Source organism: Diabrotica undecimpunctata, chromosome 1, assembly GCF_040954645.1.
Source record: "Diabrotica undecimpunctata isolate CICGRU chromosome 1, icDiaUnde3, whole genome shotgun sequence".
Taxonomy (NCBI): domain Eukaryota; kingdom Metazoa; phylum Arthropoda; class Insecta; order Coleoptera; family Chrysomelidae; genus Diabrotica; species Diabrotica undecimpunctata.
The window spans coordinates 198,056,527-198,081,494 of record NC_092803.1 but is presented as its reverse complement, the minus strand read 5'-3'; positions in this window follow the sequence as shown (position 1 = coordinate 198,081,494).

Sequence of the window (24,968 nt, the reverse complement as noted above, 5' to 3'; positions counted from 1 at the left end):
GTCAGATAGGTACCACTCGAAGGGAGTGTGACGGGTTTGATCTTCAGACATGTGGGTCCCACTATTCCATTGGAACACATATCTCTGTTGGAGCTGGGTTGTACGCTAGTGTGTGTGTGTTTTTATTTAAAATAAAAATTATTCTTAGGCATAATAATGTAATTTACTATGTTTATTGGGAATAAGCCACAATTTTAGTTTAAAATAAGTTTAAAATAAAAAATAAAATATAACGACAACTCTAGTATAAAAATTAAGTAATAAATGTTTCGTCGGTATGTTCCAGGTATAAGATTAACTACTGTTCTTTTATTCTTATACAGTTTACTGTAACGCAAATGTAAAGCTTTCATCTCTGCCAATATTCCTCTTATTAAATTACAGAACGAGACATTTATAGAAGTGTTCGAAAAAACTGCCGTTTCAACATGACTGAATGGTAATATTAATGAGTCAAATAAAATATAATTATTAGAAGAATTTTTTTACCAAGTAACAAAACAACATATTTTGTATTTTGAGAAAAATTTCCGAAGGAAAAATTGAAACGTCAAAATTACATAAAATATAGACATATCATAGAAGTTCCATTAATAAATAAGGCCACTCTCTGTAAACTTGTAGTATGGAGTGTACCAACGAGGCGAAGAGACCGAGCGCATTATGTATTTCTTTTCCTCCGAATGCGTTTTCACTTAATTTTCTACGCAAGTGGACAAATTTGTCAAGTATCACCTTAAAATTGACAAGCTGTAAGGCTTCAAAAAACTTATTAAACAGAAACCATTGTTAAAAACTCAACATGTCAAAAGCTCCACAGGTGTGGTTCATACACAAAAATTCCCAGTGGTAAGCTACATTTAATAGCATTGTGACAACACAGCTTCTGGTACTGAGAAGGTAACTATGGTTTTGTTCTTGTAACCTTCTGTTTAAGTGTTTGAACTTTATTTTCACTAAACGCCAAAGACTCATTCTTTTTGTCATCTCCCTGTGGACAGCTTCTGGCTACCTGTACTATTCTACAGTTACCATTGCTAGCACACACCATTGAGTACATCATAGGAAATAGTGTAGGTATACACAGGCAGGTATATTAATAGTCATATAAGTTCATAATATTTATGAGACATTTTAATATTATTTTTATTACACTGTAAGTTTGGTTTGAAAGTAGAGCATTTTTGTGATGTATCTGTAAGTGAAAATTTTATTTATACCTGCCATTTTTACCAGAAAATAGTTTTCATCTTACATGTCTCGATATTATACGAAGACGGGGCTATTCATGTATCTTGGTGATATATACTACTATTCGAAGTAGAAAAGAATTGAGAAGAAGTTCAGTTATGACAGAGATTTCTTGAGTTTTCAATTTTAAAAACGTTGCTTTGTATCTTTAAGCTAGTGTTAAGAGCGTAGGCGCAAAATTTTGGGCCAATGCTTTTTAAATGCATTCATTTTTTTCGAATCCTAAAAAAACTAATAAGTATTTTTGAAAAATTTAAAAGCAGAATACAAGAATATATTATTACTGAAGGCCGAATGTCCCTTAAAACTATAATGTTTATTTTAATAAGTTACAGGGGTGAAAAAAAAAGAGAAAATTTAGTGTGATTTGTAATATTAAATACCTCATTCAAAAATACTTTTTGTTTATTCTAAGACTTTTGGCCCTCGGTAATAATGTAATCTCTCATTCTGCGTTTAAATTTCTCAAAAATATTTGTTAGTTTTCTCAAAATTCGAAAAAAATTAATGCATTTAAAAAGCATTGACCCGAAATTTTGCGCCTACGCTCTTAACTACAAAAATCCAAAAATATAATATAAACTTTTACATACATATAATGTATCTTAATGATTTTAATGATTTTTGGATCTAAGGTATCTTTCAAAATATCCCTATATACGTTTAACTACCATAAAAATTTATTAATTAGCAGATAAGTAACAGCAATAATTTTATACTTTTCTAGATATTTGCGATAATATACTAAAACATCTCACATAAGCGTCTTTGGCTTCTAGGTCTCCATTGACTAGTTATTTTTTTCGTTCTCAACTGTCGAATAAAAAGAAAATTTGGTGTAACTGGCTTACAGCCCAAGTAGCATACACAAGTTTACCAAATCTCTGCACATTTGCCAACTTGTAGCATTTGAAAATTCTTTGGATATGTATTGAAATTCCCTCGTATTTGTCAAAATATCAAAGAATATTTTAGTGTATTTAATTTCCTATTTGTACCTATTAAAATACCGAATTCTTCCAATTCATCTTTACGTCGCCGAAATTAATGTAAACCATTTTATAGTTTGTTTATATTTCACAAGATGCGTATTTTGTCGGTATTCTTTGATCAAAGCCTCTTTTAGGATCTTCTGCGTTTCAAATAAATATTCCAGTTTATATGTTTTGTTTATGCTAAGTTAAGCGAATGAATTTAAAGGATTATTAGTTCACTCTCGGTAAAGCCTGCCGCTGTGAAAGGCGTGTTTAGTTTTGTTGGAGTCCGAATTTATTTTCAAATTCGTAATCTTTTCGTTTTCCTTTTTATGTCATGAAAATGTAGTATGAAGTGACAGTAGCAGTTGGATGCTTGGCATTTAGCAGTTTTACAACAGTTTTTGAAGTTGGCCTCATGTTGCCATTGTGCTGTGCCTGTTCCAGTTTTTGAAGGAGACGAGTTTTCAAGGTTTGTGTTCCAGCCGGTGCTGACTTCCGCCCTCATCTTCTTATCCCTGGTCGTCATCCTGGATCTGCCCCCAGTATAATTCCAGCATGATTCCAGTTCCCGACACCAGACATGTAGAGAGGAATTTAGTGAAAATACTTACTTACTTACTTACTTACTTACGGTGTTGTCGGTGTTGAAGGAAATGAAGCGGCGGATGAACTTGCAAAAGAAGGCACTACTCTTCCACAGCCCCCTAGCATCCAATCGTAAACATCAGCAAAGTCCACCATTAGAAGAGGAATCAAAGCGAAGATAAAAGAGCAGCAAATACAAGCCGGTGCTGGAAAATCTTGGGCCCACCTAATAGAGTCACCAATCCCTCGCAACTTGTTGAGACCCATTAGTGTAGCCGTGTTCAGAACAACTACGGGGCATAACTACCTGGCCTTCCATCTACATCGCATCGGCGTCCGCAAAAATGACAACTGTCCATTATGTGATCAGCCCCAGGTTGATGCTGCTCACCTTCCAGAGTGCCCAGCCCTGAAAACAGCTCGTCTATACTGGTCAGCGCGCCACCAAATGGCTAACATGCCAAGGGTGGGCGTTGGCTAGTAAGTAAGTAAGTAAATTTAGTGAAAATAAAGGTAACTTTTTGTGTTAAGTCAAGATAAAGCTCTCCTAACAAACCCTGAGTGCTGTTTGCATACGTTTCGATTTATTTTGCTTGCCCTATCTCGATCCCCATAATTTCTGTGTCCAATTTTCTACCCCTTATAATAATACCCCATGTGGTAGGCAAAATATTTCGTTACAAACTTTGATCTTAAATTTCCGCACATTTGCCAACCGTGAACTTCACATTTAAGTTTTTGAAGGATCATTTCAGAAGTTCCAATTTTTTCATAAACATATAAAGTACTTTTCAATAACTTATATAGGGATAGAAGATTACTACAACAGGGAAAGAAGCGTAAAAAACATCCGTTTTGGAGTAAAACTGCTCGTAAGCTGCATTTTAATAAGTTGATAAAGGCATGTCATTGAGTGATTCGTATTATATTTTGAATTGAACTACCAAATCTACAATGAGATTTTTTCGTGGGTGAAGTAACGCACAACATTCTTTCTACGATATCTGAACCAAGAAAGAGACAATCTAGTTATCGAGATTCAAGCCATTCAACAGCAGCTTTTGGGAAAGTCTATATCTCTCATCAAATCATTTATCTCTTTATTCCTACAAAGCGTGGTCTAGAACATTTGTGTTCTAGTGTCATCTTCAAAGTCAGAGCTTGAGTCATGATCGTCTTCAGGTTGTGCTTTATGTTTATCTGAGTATTGTGTATCTCCTTACAAAAAGGACAGCTGAAGAAATATGTAATTATTAAATTTAATGCTCTAAATCTGATTTGAAGCCTTTGACATCACAAGAGTGGAGGTAGCAGTAGTCACTATGGTACTATACAATAAGTGTTCTAAAACGGTAACTTTTCTTTTTACCCTTCAACTAGTTTCGAACGTCTTTCATACATACTTGGCAAAATTTATAAAGAGTCCAAAGTTTGTCTTGATCACCAAGTTTTAGTCCAAAGTATGCAAAATATACTTTCTTTACAAGTCTGTTAGACTGCGTTGTTGCTTTAAGACTGTATATTCGCTACAGACACACAAAAAGAATCACACGAATGTCTGCACTTTCGCGAGGCCCTGTTACAGAACTATGGCATTGAAACGGTTGGAAATTTTACTACCTGGGAGTAGAAATATATGACGACGGATCAGAAGATGGAGAAATACGGAAGAGAATAATGCAGGCAAACAGAGCTTATTTTGCCCTCTCCCATATATGTCAGTCTAAAAATGTCCACCGAAATACAAAGATGAGATTATATAAAACCTTAATTCGAACAAGAGAATGCTATGGGTCGTGAACGAAATATCCAAAAGCAAACTCGATACATTCGAAAGAAAAGTACTGAGGAGAATACTAGAACCTGTAAGGAAAAACGGAATCTTCAAAAGTCGATACAACAACGAGCTTTATCAACTTTATACGGAAGCGCCACTGTCAGACTTCATTAGAATACAAAGATTGCAATGGGCCGGACATGTGACAAGAATGGGAGAGGATAGGCTACCAAAAAGGGCACTGTATGCTAGAATGCAGGGAAAGAGACCGGTTGGAAAGCCAAGAAAGTGCTGGGAAGACATAGTAAACAGCGAGGCACAAGCTCTTTTAGGAGTCCTTGTATGGAGAAGATCAGCCACAGACAAGCAAGAGTGGAGGCAAAAAATAAAGGAGGCCAAGGCTCAATTTGGGCTGTAGTGCCGTAGAAGAAGAAGATGTTACAAAACTAATATGTAAACAAAAATTACCTTTTTAAATAACGTTTGACTTTTCGGTTTTTCATTTTGGAAGTCGTTTTTAAAAAAGATAACTTTAAAAAAATACCTAATCTTTATTGAAAACTTTCTTTAAAAAGTCCTTTCTATATGAGAGACTATTTTCCAATTTAAACACATAATCAATAACTAAAAATAAATGTATTATGGCAAAACTATAAAAATAAATTTTATATGATAAAAAATGTTCCTTACGGATTCCCAAACAAAGGCTTACATTTCTACTTCTATGAGCAATTTCTCTAATATATGTAAATTATATTATCAGACCCGATTCTGGAAGATATCCAATGGGCTTAGAAATTTATTTCCGTTAGGGCTTCTAGTGAAGTGAAGTTATTAAAAATTTCATGCGACACGTCTAGTTCTGAGCGTGTCTATGAATATATTAATTTTTACAAGCTGGGGACTTCCTTAGCATCTTTTGTTTTATAGAGAAAAGTAAAGATATTAAAATGTTTACTACAAATTGATTTTATTTCCATAATAGGACTTTTTTAATTATCTAATTAGTTTGTAGGTGCTAATGTTGTAATAAAGATAAAAAAAAAATAAGTATTTTGATTAAATTTCTTTTAAACATTTATCAGTAATTAAAAAAATCATGTCACATTTAGGCTACTTTAGTTGGTTAAATTAAAAACTAATTTTACTGAGAGCACTCTGTTAATAACCCTGAACTAGAAATATTAGATATTTATTTGGATCCAACTAATTTAAATTAATTGGCCGGGCGAAAGAAAATTCGCTAATAAGATTAAATATTTCTGTAAGTAATTTTGCACTGCATTGGACTACTGTAAGTAGTGAACAGTGTTGTGTCTAAAGGACGCCCTGAAGAGGACATCAGAGGGGATGTCGAAAGCTCGGTACAGCAACAATCGACGCGGTTTAATCTGGAAGCCTGATGATTTAATATTAGTTGTTGTAATAATACACTGGGTTGCAAAATTAACTGGACACTTAGATTTTTTCGTTTTTTGTTGGTGTTTAGATTAAAATTTGTTTAATTTGCTTGAATTGTAGTTTATGCCTTTAAAGTTATTAGCGATAACATTTTTTTTTGTTTGAACCTGTTTAGATGTTTTGTGCGAACAACAACACTTTTACACATACGTTTTGTTATTTATCTAAAATAGTGGCTTAGTATTAATTTAAGTTTATTGTGGTACTGTACCTGATTATAAGTTCGGCTGTAAGTTTTTGTATTATCTCATGTTTAAAATTTGCATTAAAAAGTTATGAAACCAGAAGAAATAGCACAAGCTGTTGCTTTACAGGATGATGGGCGGAGCATTTGTTACATCTCAAATGTTTTAGAAATTTCTCGAACTACAGTATTTAATGCAATACAAAGATTTCGGGAAACAGGACAATATACCAGGAGGCCAGGTTAAGGTAGACGAAGAAACACAAGTCAAGTTGACGATCGCTTTCTTAGGTTACAAGCGTTACGTGATCGTACATTATCAGCACCAGTACTTGTTCAAAGATTAAATGATGTCCATAGAAATACAGTTTCCGTTGATACCGTTTAAAGATCGGTAATAAATATGGATTAAGGTCCAGAATACCTGTCACGGGACCTCTATTAATAGCATATCATCGGAGGCAACGTTTACACTTCGCTCGCGAACATCTTACTTTGGGTGTTGACGATTTAAGTGCTCTGCTTTTCACGGATTATTCAAGATATACATCATATCAAGATATACAGATACTCATCAAATGGGCGACCTAGGATATGGAGAAGAGCTGGTGAATGTTATCAGCAATGTTGTTTTACTCTGAGAGTTCAATTTGGTGACGGTGGTATAATGAGGTGGGCAGGTATTTCCCTAGAGGCTCATATAGAACTTGTTACAATTCAAAGAGGCAATTTGAGCGCTCAACGGTATATTCAGCAATGTTTGGAAGATCATATAGTGCCATTTGCCCCATTTGTTAGAGAAAACTTTCGTCGGATGCAAGATAATGCCCGTCTACACATCGCTAGAATAACACGAGATTACTTGGATGAAGTTGGGATTCGTTTATTACCATTGCTCCCAAGGAATGCAGACTTAAATCCAACAGAGCATGGATGGGACGACGTATTCGACGTAACCATGGTGAGTTTAAAACCATGAATGATTAGGAGCAAGCAGTTCGTAACGAATGGCAGCAAATCCCTCAAACATACATTGCTGCCTTAATCTGAAGTATGCCTGATCCAATGAAAGCTCTAATTAGGGCTCGAGGATGTAATTTACTAAATATCGTTTTCCATAAAAAATAAAAAAAAAATAATTTTTGGTTCTTTGCAGATTTTCAAATTTTTTGAATTTTTTATTGTTTTTTCTGTGTAACATTCTTGAGTTGTAATAAACATGACTTTTAAATTTTGTTTATTAGTAAATACTGCAAAAATAAGGCTTTTTTGAAATTACATAGGTCAATTCTTTATGTATTTTATTTTTGAAACTCTCGATATTGATGAACTTTTTATGATCTATAACTTTTATTTGACAATTTTTCTCTAAAATGTATAAAAAAACTTTTTTTATTTTATCAGAATGGACAAAACTGAATTTTTTATAACATCTGAAGATCTACCACAGTATTAGTGGTAGGTAGTATATACTTTTTCACTTTAGTTTTCTTTTACTTTATTAAGGATAATCAGTAAGACAAGAGCTTTCAAATCATGTATTATTTGTCACTTTATTCTAATATATTTTTTGAATTATTCAGTCTGTTTCTGTTTTCAGTTTCAGTTTTCAGAAATTTAAGAGCTCATTGTTTATCTTTACTTGCTTCACTGTTCTTCTTAGTGTTAACTGTACCATTCTAATAAGTTTTTTGCTTTCTTTCTCTAGTTCTTTACGTGATCTGTACAATTTCCTCCTTTAAACTCTGTCAAACGCTAGTTTAAAATCCATAAATATCATCATCGTCGCTTTTTGATATTAATGACTTTTCTCCTAAAGAGGCAGGTCTAAAACCTGCCGGATATTCTCCATTTTTGTTTTTAATACATTCTTTATATATCAATCCTGTTGTGTATAAGATATTGGCAACCAAAGTGTTGCCAATATCTTATAAGGTTCTGCACTTCTATGACCCTGTAATTGTCCGTTTTTTTAGTTTATTTTCTTATTTTTTGTTCATTCAGCAAATGCTAAAAAAAAATCCTTCCGCATGTTTAAAATATCTTTTTTATCTATCAGATCTCTTTTTATCTCTTATAAATATGGGCTTAGTGCAATATCTTCACTTTTAGTTTTTTATTCCCTAGTACAAATTTCTTACATCATTATTTCTGTATTTCTTAGATTTCGCTCAAGATTGTTTCATTACATCGTCAGCTGCAATAGTGGCTTAACCCAAAAATGACAAAACTGAGTTAACATCACCAGAGGGCTTGAAAAGCTTTATTCATGACCTGCAAAACTGGCACAATAATAATAGCAACAATGACTGCTAGACGTCAGTAGTGTCGCTATGACATGTTGTCGGTTGAGATAAATTGTTTCTTGCAGTACTGGCCCTTTCTAGTTGTGCAGTGGAAATCGATATCAAGTTTCTATTTAAAACCGGCACTTTGGAGTTGTGCCACTATAGCAGACAATTTTAGATATTTTTAAACGGTATCAGTGAGAATTTTTAAATTGTGTCACATTAAATAAAAGAAATAAATTTATTGATTTAAAAATGTCAGATATACAGGAGGTAAAACATTGACAGATCTATACAATGATTATAAAGCTGATTCCCAAAGAGACAATGATGAATTTGTTAATTCATCATTGTAATAAGTACAAATTGGAAACATTTTAAACTTTTTTAAACGTCAGTTTTTAGAAAAAATCCGAGTGTCCGGTTAATATATATATATATATATATATATATATATATATATATATATATATATATATATATATATATATATATATATATATATATATATTATATAATAGTAATGTAAATGTAATTCCAATATTTTGTCAAATTATTGAATGAGACTTTTAGAACTAACAGATACACAAGAGCAGTGAATGGGCGAATCACAGCTACAATTAAAACAAATAACTCGTTTGTGTAATGTTTTAATCGATAATGAATGTTAACTTTTACAATCACGAAAAGTTTGTAGCCGATCTGCTAATTAACCTAATTGGTTATAGTGGATCATGAATTTATCTAAACGTGTTCCGAGTATATATTGTGATGCTATAAACGAAAATACAAAAATTAAAGCAAAAATAATGGGATGTACAACTGATGCACATATATTTGGAATATAAAGGTTCAAATAATTTAGTTGTAAAAATAATTAATACATGACAAATGACAATTGGATTTATCCTTGCTTCGTTGACTTTGACAAATATTCAGTAGGATGTTAAAAAATAATATTCATATTTATTCATTTATTTTGAGTTTGTATTTAATGATTAAACGTATAAACTGTTATATTTTAAAGTTATTATTCTACTATAAAACAGTTTATGGTGTTTAATTTGCACAGAATATATTAGCCAACTTGATATAATTTCACAAATCATCAGTACTTTGTAAGGACGTCTGTCTAGGTTACCGACAAAGAATGGTCAATGGACTTAAAAGCAGAGGTGGATAGATTCAAATGTAGATAAGGATCGAATCGTTTTATAATGCCCCTTTGTCCGCTTCTTCTCTATCGGCGATGGTAAATACAATAAAACCTTGAAGTTGTGGAGTAAAAATTATGGTTTTATTGACAGCTACTAATAACTACACTAAAGATGATGGTTAGGTAACTTTCTACAATAGACTGCGCTCGAATGAGCTCAAATCCCCAATTTATAATCTCACAAATAATGTTTACCTCAGCACAGAGGTTATTGCTTTTATCATACTAACAAACTTTGAACTATGAGCTTACAATACAATTTAATCTAGGCCGTAATTACAACACTTAGGAAGTTCAATTGAAAAATATATTATTCGGCAATTTATTACGTTGTAGGTAAATAAACTAATTATAGAATACGATTAAGATAAAAAAGTTACAATATCTTGGCCACGTTATGAGAGGGGATAAATATGTGTTGCTACAGACCATAATGCAGGGAAAAATACAGGGAAAACGAAGTATTGGGAGAAGACGCATCTCCTGGCTTAACAATCGAGAAAGTGGTATAATTGCAGTTCCGTCGACTTGTTCAGAGATGCAGTCTCAAAAGTGAAAATAGCTGTGATGATTACCAACCTCCTTAGAGGAGACGGTACCTAAAGAAGGAGAAGAACTAATTATTAAAATATTACAGGATATGTTTTCACAATGTTTTAATTATAAACGGTGAAACTATAAAATATTAAGAAGTTACAAATAATGCGAGATAATTAAGGGATTAATTTGTGATCGAACAAGAGGACACAGGCGTATCTCATTTGGCGAACAGAGCAAAAGAGGGGAAACTGACCTCTTTAGTTCGATAACACAACCATTATGAGAAAATAAAACCCTGTCAGAAAAAAATTAACTGGTCCTCTAAGAAAGGGGGTTAGAGGGACGTATTTGCAACTTGTCAAGAACTCAAGAAATGCAACGTGAACATTCTCACAATTACAGAAACTAAAAATAAGGGCAAAGTGTTAGAGGTCTTTCTCTTGGTATTCTATCTTTCCCTTTACTACCAATACTACCATAGTCCTAGTTTTTCTGACTATGTAGCCAAAGAATTTAGGAATGCTCGGTTTACTTTTTTTAAATGCTTATCTTTTAACTATGGCCATTATTGTTTGTTGGTTATCAAGGACGCTTATTTTGCATACATATAACTTGAAGATCCACTTATAATTATAAATAAATCCCTCAGATCAGAAACAGGAATCTTTTTTGGATCTTTTTTGCCAATATGTTGGTTTTCCAGTTGTGAGTGTTTTACACTTTGCATTCTGTTAATACTTCCCATCCTAGCAGTGTACTCTAGATACAAATGGTGTGTTTCACATTATATCTCCTCCAATTATACTTACACATTCTAGGCTAAGCAGAAAGCACTTGCATTTCTTTTTATATCATGTCTTAGTGGATTACATAAAGCTATGATTGTATCTTTATAGGTCTGGATGAAGCGACTAATTGGTGAAATGTGTTTCACTAATAAAACATACATCAATTTTTTTATATCATACATAATTAATAACATCGAATTGATTTAAAAAAACTAAAATTGGACAAAAAACCTAACGCAAACGAAAAAAACAATAATATATGTGTAGCATTTGAAAATTCTTTGGGTATGTATTGAAATCCCCTCGTATTTGCTAAAGCAATCGAAGAATATTTTAGTGTATTTTATTTCCCATTCGTACGTAATAAAACACCGAATTCTTCCAATTCATCTTAGCGTCGCCGAGTAAAATAAACCATTTTTAGAGTTGTTTATATTTCTTGGGTATTATTCTTTGATCGAAACCGCTAAATATTCTGCGTTTCAAATAAACATGTATTGAGATCGATGAGAAGTTTTTGCCGACAAGAAAATTGTTCACGCTTTTCTTGTCATGGAAATGACAGTATGAAGTGACAGTAGCAGTTGGATACTTGGTATTGAGCAATTTTACAACAGTTTTTGAAGATGGCCTCATGTTGCCATTGTGCTGTGCCTGTTCCAGTCTTTGAAGGAGACGAGTTTTTAAGGTTTGTGTTCCAGCCGGTGCTGGCTTCCGCCCTCATCTTCTTATCCCTGGTCGTCATCCCGGATCTGCCCCCAGTATAATTCCAGCATGATTCCAGTTCCCGACCCCAGACATGCAGAGTGAAATTTAGTGAGGTTCAGGTAACTTTTCCTGTGTTTAAATTTTAAAGTCAAGATAGACATTTTTTTTTAAATAATAATTGCTTTCATTATTTAAAAAAGATAATTTTTTATTTGCAATAATTTTTTATTTGCCACAGTTTATAGCTTAGTAACATTTGTAAGTTTTTGTAACATCTCCCTAGTTCGTAAATGAATAGAACACATGTAAGTTTTCTTTATTATTTTGGTATGGATCTCTGTAACTAATATAGTATTTTTTGTGCTATCTGTATTTGTGTAACTGTTTATGGTGAGACACAATAAATGTTTATTTTTTTGTAAACCATTTTGTTTGTTTATCTTGACTAAATCTCTAACCCCTTTTTTTTAGTTTCATTTGAAAAGATATATGTTTTATGTTTAATATTTATTTCAATAGTTACAACTAGCTTTTGTAATGGTTATAATTTCGCACCTCGAAGCGGCGTCCTTTTTAAATTGCTAGAGGTATTTCCTGTTTCCTTTTGTTTTGTTTGTCCTAAGAGATTCACGTTAGTACCCCTTTGTTTCATTTTTTATAGTTGCCCCAATCTGACCCCTAGCCATTTGCTTATCCACGACCTCAGCTTTTCAAACAAACCCTAAGTGCCGTTTGCACAAGTATCGATTATTTCCCTTGCCCTATCTCCGCCCCAATAATTTCTGTCCTCAATTTTCTACCCCTTATAATAATATCCCATGTGGTAGGCAAAAATATTACGTTACTTATGCACAGTAGACATTACGAAGAGAACCTTAAAACAGATCCTACAGTATATAGCTAGAATTGAAATGTTTACCGTTTGTTAAATTTTTTACCGCATATTATTTTGGCCTAAAGCTTTAAATTTTATCTTATTTGATAGAGCACATAATGCAAATCATAAAGTTTCGATCAGCCCACCCTAATCTTGATCAAAAACTTTATTAATTAAAACAAGGTTGCAGTATCTTCGTTTCAACAGCGAAACGTATTAAAAATTTTTCAACCGTTTTCATTTTTTGCAGACCATCCAAATGTTGACGATGTAAATTAAATTCCAGTCAAGTTGGAAAAAATATAACGAAGTTTTGTTTTTCTTTTCTCTTTCGCTGATTATTTTATTTAAAGTCGAAATACTTTTTTCAGTGCCATTATCTAATGTAACTGATAAGATAAATAATGACGCCGAGGGATAAATGGCAACGCCGAGCTTTGTTAATTGTGTTTTTAATTTACGTTACATTTGTAAGCAACTAAAATGGAATTTTTTGTCTTTTATTTAATTAGGCCCTTATATTACGAGCTGTTTAGTTATACGCGCTGAAGTAACTTTTAACCCCACGTAATAACCTACTAAGCTTTAGGACAAAAGCAAAACAATCGTAGGGGGTGATTTTTAAAAGACTAAGAGATCAAATCAGAGTAAAACAATCAAGTTTAACTATAGACGGTGAACATTGCACTGATTCCAACCACTTGTCCAAAACTTTCATTTCACCAAGCAAATTGTGTATATTTGCACAACTTTGAAGTCAGGATTAGTCTCATCAGTCTACAAGACCACAAAGGGGAGAGCCACCGGATGTTAGGAAGCAAAAACCTAACATTTCGCCATCAAGGTTCTCAGCAGACCTAACGCCTTCTGTGTACTAGATGCCTGAGACGAGCCAACCGAGTTTTGAGGCCCCGGTAGCTAATGGAAGGTCCCTTGGAGTAGCACGCAGTGCTCGCCTGGTAACTGAATGCCAAATAGGGAGCAAGCTACTGCCGCCTAGATATAGCTATAGGACAACCGATAGCCGAGCAGGAGACGAACCCGTCGAGAGAGCTGGTGCATCGACCGAGGATGGAACCTGCTGAGGACAGAAATGATGTTAGCACCACCTTCCCCTGGAGTCACGGTAAAGGGCAGTGCTTAGTGTATGAACATTTTAACATATTTTACTATATCATATTCTATTGTATTTCGTCGTATTTTTCTACGTTTTTACTTGTAATTTGTTTTATTTTTTCAATAAAACTTCACCTAGAACTTTCACCTTCTACTTACAAAGTCCCAAAAGGAGGGGGGATGTCATCAAGTGCTCTAGTCTATCGACCAAAAGCACGCACTTAATGCGCATCGCCTTGCGATGATTAATCATCATCCAGCCTCAAGAGTCAACTGCTGAACATAGGCCTCTCCCTCATGTTTCCAACCCCGTCTATCTTGCGCCGCTCTCATCCAGTTTTTATTGAGTCTTCTTAAATCGTCAGCCATCTTGTAGGTGGTCGACCGACGCTTCTCTTGTCTTCCCTTGGCCTCCATTCCAATAACCTTTTTGTCCATCGCCCATCTGTCATTCTGGCTTTGTGTCCTGCCCATCTCCATTTTAGTCTGGCTATCTTCTCGATGATGTCAGTCACTCCGGTTCACTCCGATCACCGAAGTGATGATTAATATCGATTGTGAATTTCAAAGCAAAAAGGACAGTAATTCATTCATTACGCCTTTGCCTTTGCTAGAATATAAGTATTTAATTATAGGTAATGTTGGGCTATAAGTTCCTTGTCTCTTATCTAACATAAGTTGTCTTATTGTTTCCATCTGTGACTGTCGGTACTGAGCACTAGGTAAATGGGTAAATAAACCCGTTCTCTTAGGCTTTTCCGTTCTTGTTCATCACCAGGTGGGTACAAGTTTTAAAAAACGGATGTCTGAATATAAAGCTAGTTGGATGGCCAATGGAAAAACAATCTTTCTTTATCGGGTGCTTAGTAATTAAAAATTGTGTTCTTTAAATACATATGTAACAATTGAAAATAGTTTCTTTAACATTTTAATAAAGGGTATTCAACGGTTTAATAAACGGTAAACATTCCAATTCTAGCTATATACTATAGGATCTATTTTAAGGTTCTCTTCATAATATCTGCTGTGCATGTATTATAATTTTTTCGTTCGCGTTAAGTTTTTTGTCCAATTTTATAGTCTTTTTTGGTCAATTTAATGTTAATAATAATGTATGATGATAACAAAATTGATGTTTTATGAAACACATTTGACCAATAAGTCATTTATCAAATATAAAAGATACACAGTATATCATACCATTCATCCAGACTTATGAAGACACAAACATAGCTTTATGTAATTCACCAAGACATGATATAAAAAGAGATGCTTTTTGCTTAGCCTAGAATGTCTAAGTATGATTGGAAGAGATCGAATGTGAAACACACTGATCTGACAGATTTCTTCATAATCAGAAGTGGATCTTCACGTTATATGTACGCAAAAGAAGCCTCCCTGATAACCAACCAACAACAATGGAGATAGCACCTCAGAAATCAAGCTTAGACTAGCAATGATCAAAACTGCAACAGTTAAATTAACTTAAATAGGAAAAGACCCAACAATTTTAATAAATACAAAGCTCAGGTTGGTCAACGCCCTTATTTTCCCAATATTATATGTGCAATTGAAACATGAACCCTAAAAAAATTGATAGAAGTAAGAAGCCTTTGAAATGTGGGTCCACAGAAGAATTCTACTCGTGTCCTGGACAGATCACAGAATCAACCTTTAACTCTAGAAGAGCTTCATATAGAAGACATGTATTTACAAAAGTAAACCGAGCATTCCTAAATTACTTTGGCCTCTTAGTCTGAAAAACTGTGACTATAGTAGTATTATGTCTTGATTTAGCAAGTTTATTACAAGTCTGAAAAATGCTAATATTTATAAAATATTAAACAATTTAAGTGAAAAATGCATCATTATTACAAAAATAATCTTACTAATAAGAGAAAAACAAAAAGTACATTTATTTTAATAAACCAACCAATTTGAGTGAAAGCATTTATATGAACATAAATACCAATACCATAGAAAAAAATTACTAAAAACAAAATACTAATTATATATAAATAAACCACACATGCTACATTGGATTTACATAATTTATAATACTGCAAGCCTTAATTAAATTTGAAGTAATGTATGAAATGTGTAGTATTTATTACAATTAATACGTAGTTTATTACAATTAATAAATAAAAAGTAGCTTTGAAATATTTATTTTTAATACTAAATTTATTTTTTTATTTAAATAATGTATCTCAATTACAATTATCACTTACTTGCCCAGATACAATAAATCTTATAAAAAAGATTACATGAAAGCTTAGGGAATGAATACCAAAAATTATGTAAATTCATCCAAATTTTTTCGTATATTTTTATTGCTTCTGCGACCTTCTTTTTTTTTAAGCCATATGCAGCTTTATTCTGAAAAAAAACTAAGACGAAACTGCAAGTACTTACTATTCGGGTTGCCACAATATTTACCTACAATCTAACCGATAAATAAATAGTAATAAATTCACATTCAAAGGGTAAAACAATTAAATTTTATAATGTACTTCACACCGCGTTGGTATCATTGAGAGGATTAAACGAAAATAAATGGAAGTATATATGTTACCCGCATCAATATTGACAACAATGTAAGAGAGGAGGAGTGAGAAAGCGCAGGGATAGTGGTGCCTGGGATAGGGAATCAACGTTCGTGCCATATGTTTATCGGTGCAACATTCTCAAATAAAAGAGTGAAAATATCTATAAACTGTGATCGCTTGAACTAAATCTCCGAGTTCCGCGGATACAAAAGAATGACACAGAAACATTGATTCATGTCTGCGGTGTGGCATCAGGTAAAATGGCTCTTACTTTCGCGGGCTGCACCGTAGTGGCTTATGAACCCCTGGATGCCGACTCCTTACATAGTAATGTTATATAAGGATATAGTAATAATTATTCAGTAAAAAACAATGTAATAAAAAAATCCTTTAAAAAAGGTGTACTAATTTTATAGGATGTTTAAAATTTTAACTCTTTAAGTATCTCTGGTATTACCCTTGTACCACACATTTTCGCCAGAGTAAATGAGTAGTGTTGTTATTGTACATTATTGTATATTATTGTACAAATTAGATTTCTACCTATTTACACTTATACCTATATTTTAATCAGTAATGCATAAATGGCTTTGATATCCGAATGTTTACATAACTTGTAAACATTGTAGTGGTATAACATATGTACCAGAGGATTCTAGTGTGCTTCTTTTTTGAAATTAAGATGTAGCTGAATGTGTTTTGTTATTTTGTTATTCAAAATTTGATCATAGCAGAAGTTTATCTACAATACTACCGTCTACTCCATCTGGAAGTGGTACAGCCAAAATAGACATAGTAACTAACTACAAGCCGCTACGTAGAAAACATTAAAATTCTACAATTTATGACTGTTTAGAACACGATGAGTCACTTTTTAAAACTTTTCCTGAGAATACTGCACACTAGATTGTTTAAGAAATGTGAAGAGGTTAGTGGATGGAGTCAGGTTGGTTTCAAAAATGGACTTGGCACGAGAGAAGCGATCTTTAGTATGCAAACATTAATACAGAATTGTTTAGATCAAAGAAAGGATATTTTTGTCTGTTTCATCGATTATGAAAAAGCATTCGATAATGTAAAAAACGAATTGATGATAAAATACCTACAAGAGTTGGGATTGGACGACAAGGATATAAGAATTATCGCCAACCTGTATTGGAACCAGACAGTAACAGTACGTCTTCAAAATTTCAACGAAACAGAAGATTTCTCCATTAAAAAAGGAGTTTCTCCAATGCTGTTCAATTTATACGTAGAAAAAGCCTTCGCAGAAGCAGTGGCAGACTCTAATAAGGGTGCTAAAGTTAACGGCATATTTATTAATAACATCAGGTATGCCGATGATACAGCCATAGTGGCAGATAACATCGAAGATCTTCAATGCCTTTTAAATGATCTAACTCTTGCAAGTGAAGCTTGGGGTTTGAAAATAAATATCAAGAAGACAAAAACAATGCCAGCAAGAGGAACTCGGTAAATCGGACACTTTGTACAAAGTGAGACCCCTTATTCAAAAATTAAATAAAAACATTTATGGAATCTTTTTCTTTGAGCAGAAATATTACGGTTGATGAAAGTATGGTTGGCTTTAAAGTAAAGACTACTTTGAAACAGTACTTGCCAATGAAACAAATTAAGAGGGGTATAAAAATTTGGGCAATGGCATGTGATGAAACAGGTTACCTCATCAATTTTGAGGTATATCAAGGTAGAGAATCTAAACAGACTAACGAACAACGAACAACAGACTAACTAGAGGAAAGAATTAGCTGAATTTAATACTGCTTGTACTTTGACAATATTTTATCACACTTCCTCTTATGAGTAAGTGATCAGAACAAGGTCATTTTGGTTGTGAAACAGTAAGACAAACACGAAAATATTCTTTAAAAGCAGATTTAGTACATGACAGAAAAATGAAACTGGGTGAAATTGATGAAATTGTCTGCAATGATATTACTATAAGTAAGTGGAAGGATCATGGCTCAAAATATGTGACCATATGCAGCAATATGCATAATCATGCAGAAACTGGTTTTGTTCTGGGAACATTAAAAACTGAAGAACGAGTAAACATCCGCTGTCCTTGAAGCATGTTCATAATTTCTTTAAATTATTCCCTTTAATAAACTATTTTCACGCCGCCCATGCCTGCATATCTTCGTTTTGTTACGCCTTTTTTTAACAAAGAAATAACTTCGCCAAATGTTTCTTCTTCTTTTTATCTTGTTTTGCTACATAAAAATCTTTCCTAATAACAAAGGAAAAAGGACCTATTGTGAAATCTCCGAGCTACCTTCTCAGAAAATCAGAAGAGTTGTTTTTCGTAGAAACTTTACTTTCTATTGGTAAACGCTACGAAAATGAACCCCAATATCCCGGTTATTTAATGTCAATTTCGCGTGGCATCCTTCAGCCAATATCCCTTCCCTATTTTCAACCTTCGCTTGTCTAAGCCCTTCTAAATTCACAATCCGATATTCATTTCCAAGTTGGTTCCTGTGGCAAGCGGTCTTATCTTCGACAATCGGCGGTAAGTGGATTTTCAATTCACCCTTATTTATCTTTACACAGTGAGTCCTATATTAAATATTTTCTCTTTTGTCCAACAGACGTGTTCCACTTCGAAGGAACGAGGTCACTTCTGTTTGCCGATTAACCATTAGCCATTAACGATTAGCCATTATTCAATATTCACTATTCATTGTGCATTATTCATCATTCATCTCTACTACCGATTACTATCTGTGCTGTTCCTGTTTGGCTGTTTACCTTCTCGTCTGCCGAAATCAAACCGAGGGATTTACGGTTTACGGATTTAAAACCGTAATTCTTTGCTGTACCTACCTGTTGCTACGACCAAGTGTCAAGTGACTCTATTGAAGGCCTAACGCCACTATCTGTATCCACCTGTGGCATATTAATTGTGAGTAGTAAATTTTATTGACTAAAGCTCAACTTTGATACCTAAACCGTAAGAATTTGATTTACAACGTTTAGTTTAGTGACCTTGCTGTTTATGGTTAAACGGAACGAACTATTATGAGTTTGAACCTACGATATAATATATGTATAAATTACGGACCATTTCTTTTATATTAATGTAGGGTATATTTATGTTAAATTTCATATATAGATTTGAGGTGATCACATTCAATAAAAAAATTTTTGGTAAACGTTTAAGTGTTCTCAAGGCATAATAATAATTTGTTTGACGAATATTGACTATTATAATGTCCCTTGCTTTCTTCTATTCTTGAGAATACTACGTTATGCAGAATTATTTTCCCAAAAAAGATATTTTTTGTTTTTATTCGATTATAAATTAATCAATCACTTATCTCGTGTCATCTAACTGTGCCGTAAAGATTGTTATAGTGTATTTTTTTTATATACCTCAATATAATTTTGTTGACGAACCTTTTGCTTTTTATTTTTAATGTTATGATATGAATATATATTATTGTGCATGGTGTATCTCTTTCAGGCATTTTTACTGATTTATGTTATTTGTTTTATCGTATAATTAGTGTATCTGTGTCGAAATATTGAGTGTGTACCGCACGATCAAGATACCTTTCCTCTCACGGTTTATTTTATTCTCGCGTATCTTAACTGTATCTTATCTTTCTCATTATCGTATTCTCTATGCCTTAAGGTTTCCCTGTTCCTCTAAAAATAGGGTGGTGCCCAAATAACTTTTCTTCTCTTATCTCTTATCTTCTCTTCTAACTTCTTGTCTTTGTGTCGTAAGTACTTCCTTAATTGATCCGTGATATTTGAGCTGTAACAAGAACCCCGACCAAGATACCTCTACCAGACTGAAGCCCGAGCCTAGTACCGTTCTTTGTGTAACCTTCAATCGATCATCAAGAGGGTACACAGAAAAGAATGGCGCCCAATGTGGTAGCTAACAGCAAGAAAATATCGTCCAATGTGGTAGCTAAATGGTAAAAAATAGCACCGCAACGCAGTCTTCAAATATAAGTATCTTCTCTTCTCTCGACTATTTTTTATCTAAACGGGTTTAAAAATGGATTCTTCTGTTATCTCTTATCTCAAGGTAAATCAGATCGATTACGAACTGAAAATCAGAGGTATTAAGTCAAATAGAACTCTTTCCGAAAAAAAATCTATCCTTAAGAAAGCCCTTCAGAAAGCCACTCCGATTATCGATCTAACGGAAAATCCCCTTATCTTTGAAGATGAATCAAGCCAGATCGAAACTATCTTTTCCGAAGTCGAAAATCTTATTTCTGAATTTGAAGGAAACCCTAGTGATTCTGTCTACAAAAGAACAAAGGCCCATTTATTGCATCTTTCCCTAAGACTACAACGTCTAACCCCAGATCCACAGAAACCTGTGGAATCGAATTTTAAAGACGAAGCTATCTCTACCTGCCTTCTGTTAGAAGCAAACCTAGATGATAAAATAATCACTACCGACTCGAATCCTGCATATATACCTTTAACTTCACAAGCTCCTATGCCAGCCATTAACCCTATCGTCCATGTTAATACTCCTGTCAATGTAGGTGATTGGAATATTAAATTTTCCGGTGATCCTAAGCATCTATTTAGTGTCTTGGAAAAAATTCAAAATCTTGCTGAATCGCGTGATATTCCCGATGCGATACTTTTCCGATCTGCCGTGGAATTTTTCTCAGGTAACGCAGCTAAATGGTTTAGCAGCGTTAAATCTAAACTTACCTCTTGGCCACAACTGGTCGAATTACTTAAATTCACATTCCTTCCGCATGGCTATGAAGACGAACTGTGGGATCAGATCAAAAGCCGTAAGCAAAGAAAAAATGAACCTTTCGTTCTGTATCAAGCAGACATACTTAATTTAATAAAGAGATTACCGAGACAGCCCTCCGAAAAAACCATAATCTCTTATATTCGTTCAAATCTCCTACCGGAATATTCTACTATGATAGCCACTAGTACGGTGGATACCGTAGACCAATTATCTTCTCTCATTAATACCGTCGAAATAAATGCTGCCTCAGTTTTCAAACGTGACTCTCCTTCTATTTCTAGCGTAGAAAACCAAAGGGATGCCCAGAGAAACCCTCCGAGACATTTTCAGTCTAGAAACAATTTTTCTAGTAATACCTTTCCCACGAACCGTTCTTTAGGCAAGAATTACGTACCTCCCTTAACTTCTAAGCCAAACTCTTCCACTGCGTGTTGGAATTGCCAAGGCAAAGGACACAGTCACCGTGAATGTCGTCGTCCGAGGAAAATATTTTGTTATCGATGTGGAAAATCTCAAGTTACCTTCCCACAATGTACAAATTGTAATCCTCCAAAAAACTAACGTACGGAATAAATACTATCGGCTATTCTATTCCCAGACATCCCAAAAAGTCCGATATCTCCCGATCCTCCAGTTATTCTTCAAATAGAATTCAGAATAATTTACCTCGAGATTACCGTTCTCCTACATCTCACCGAAGTACCTTTAACTCCCGTCAGCGAAAACAATGGAATAAGAACCGAGACTTTTCGCAGAGAAACTCCTACCGCTTGACCGAAAATGAGTGGAAAAATTACCTTACGGAAGTTAGAAACTTCTATCGTCTTCCTTCTCATAATAAAGTCTGTCCCCTTGTGATCTCTAAAAAGACTGATAAAAGACCCTACATATCTGTAAATATCTACAATCAAGATTTTACTGTACTATTGGATACCGGTTGTTCCATTACGTGTGCCGGACAACAAGGTCTCGCTTTTCTTAATCAAAATAAAATTCCAATAAATAAATCCGTTAACTCGACAGTTTCTCTAGCAGACGGTTCCAATAAAAAAGTAACTGGTCTCATAGATTTACCTATTCTTGCCGATAATGTCTTTAGAGTAATTCAATGCCTTGTAGTGCCTTCTTTACCGTGTTCTTTTATCCTTGGAAGTAATTTTGCTGAACAATTTTGTCTCTCAATTGATTTTAATACCAACCAATGGAATACTAAGTCCGACAAACCAAATCATCCTTTTCCTATGGCCAATCCAGAAGCTATCTTCCCGCATCTTTGTTCGTTAGAATCTCTTAGTCCAACCGACCGTACCTTAGCGAACAAAATTATTAATAACTTTAACGAAGTTAGTAGCGCTGAAGGTATAGGCCGCACAAATAAAATTCAAATGACAATAGATACAGGCGACTCAAAACCATTCAAGCGACGTCCTTTCCCTATGTCTCCATATATGTCGAATATCTTAAATAAGGAACTAGATTCAATGCTCCAGCTAGGTGTGATAGAACCCAGTTGTAGTTCTTGGTGTTCACCCGTTTTGTTGGTTAGGAAGAAAAATGACGAATTTCGTTTTTGTTTTGATGGTCGTACTTTAAACGATGTCACTAAACATGACACCTACCCGCTTCCAAATATCGATAGGATCCTCTCTCTTTTACGAGGTGCAAAATTTATCTCGTCTATTGATCTTAAGAAAGCTTTCTAGCAAATCCCCTTGGAAAAATCATCTCGTGAAAAAACTGCTTTCGCCGTAGTAGGTCGAGGGTTATTCCAATTTACCGTTATGCCTTTCGGTTTGTGTAATTCAGCACAAACACAACAACGTCTAGTAGATGCAATTTTCGGACCTGAATTCGAACCCTTTATTTTTTGTTATCTTGACGATATAATAGTATGTTCCCCTACCTTTGAAGAACATATCTCTCTTCTTTCTAAAGTTAAAGAAAAGCTAAAGGACGCAAATCTTACCATTAACGTAGATAAATGCGAGTTCTTCAAAACTTCCCTTAAGTTTCTCGGTTATATCGTTGGTGATAATTCTCTTCGGTCGGACCCCGAAAAAATATCTGCTATGATAACCTATCCCAGACCTACAAACACTACCGAAATTAAACGCTTCATTGGACTTTGCTCTTGGTACCGCCGTTTTATTAAAAATTTCTCTACCCTTGTCTCTCCAATAAACGATCTCCTAAAGGGTAAAGGAAAAGAAAAGAAACAAACCATTACTTGGAATCCTGAAGCTGAAAAGTCTTTTATCTTAATCAAGCAAGCCTTAGTATCTGCCCCCGTACTGGTTCAACCAGATTTTTCGAAACCCTTCGTCGTTCAAGCCGACGCCAGTGATACTGGAGTTGGAGCTGTTTTGACGCAAAAATTAGATGATAGCGAACAAGTTATATGTTACGCTAGTCGATCTCTGACTAAAGCCGAGCGAAATTTCTCTGTCACAGAACGTGAGTGCCTTGCCGTCCTTTTCGCCATTGAAAAATTTCGTCCGTACGTTGAAGGAACCAAGTTCACCGTCATCACTGACCACTATTCCCTTCTCTGGTTGACTACCCTCAAAAATCCCTCTGGTCGTCTTTGTCGTTGGGCCATGCGCCTCAAACAACATAACTTTACTCTTGTTCACCGAAAGGGATCCTGCCATAAAGTACCGGATGCACTCAGTAGAATGCACGAACAAGTCCCTCTGGACGAAACTCCTGTAAGTCCCGAATTAGCTTCTCTCGATGTCGATCTAAATAGAATCGAGCCCTGGTACGATAACTTACGGTCAAAAATTATCGCTAATCCAGATAACTTCCCCCAATGGAAAGTAGAAAATGAATATGTTTATAAGTATGTACCTACCTGTCTACCTTTTAAATCTAACGAAATAGAATGGAAAGTTTTAGTACCTTCTCCCCAGAAACACGACGTTCTCAAATCCTGTCATGAACCTCCTACTTGTAGCCATTTAGGCTATTTTAAAACTTTATCCCGGGTCAAAGAGAGATTTTACTGGCCGAAGATGAGGAGAGACGTCCTCAAATACGTTCGTTCTTGCCAAGTCTGTGGAGCACAGAAAGCTCCAAATGTTCCTCAAATGGGTTTAATGGGAAATCAGAAGAAAGCCGAGTTCCCGTGGCAAATAATTGCTATTGATTTTATCGGTCCCCTCACGCGCAGTAAAAAAGGTTTCTCTTGGTTACTCGTCGTGACTGACTGGTTCTCTAAATATACGTTAATACAACCCCTACGCAAAGCTACCGCTCAGAATGTCGCTAACTTCCTAGAAAATAATGTTTTCTTAACTTTCGGTGTTCCCCAACACATCATATGCGACAATGCCTCTAATTTTAATAGCAAAATTCTTAAGAATCTTTGTCATGAATACAGAGTTCAAAAAATCTGGTTCACTGCCGTTTATTCCCCCCAATGCAACTTCGTAGAAAGAAGTAATCGTACCATTTGTACCGCTATTCGCAGCTATATTACCGAACATTCCGAATGGGATAGAGAAATTTTTAAAATTCAACAAGCTATTAATACCGCCCGCCATGAAGTTACTCAACACTCCCCAGCTTTTCTGAATTTTGCCCGCAACGTTCCCTTATTAGGAGATTATTATAATCGTCCCTATGACCAGCTCCAAAATATCGAATTCTCTCCCGGTAACAGAGACGAATATGCCTCTGAAATAACTGGATTGTCAACTGTCTTCAAGGAAGTCCAAACCCACCTATCTAAAGCCTATGAAAGAAATGCCAAATACTATAATCTCCGCAAACGAGATGTTCAATTTTCTGTTGGTGATACCGTGTGGCGCAAAAATATTGTTCTTAGTAGTGCTCCAAAACGTTTCATGTCTAAGCTTGCTCCCAAGTATGTCAAGGGTACAATATC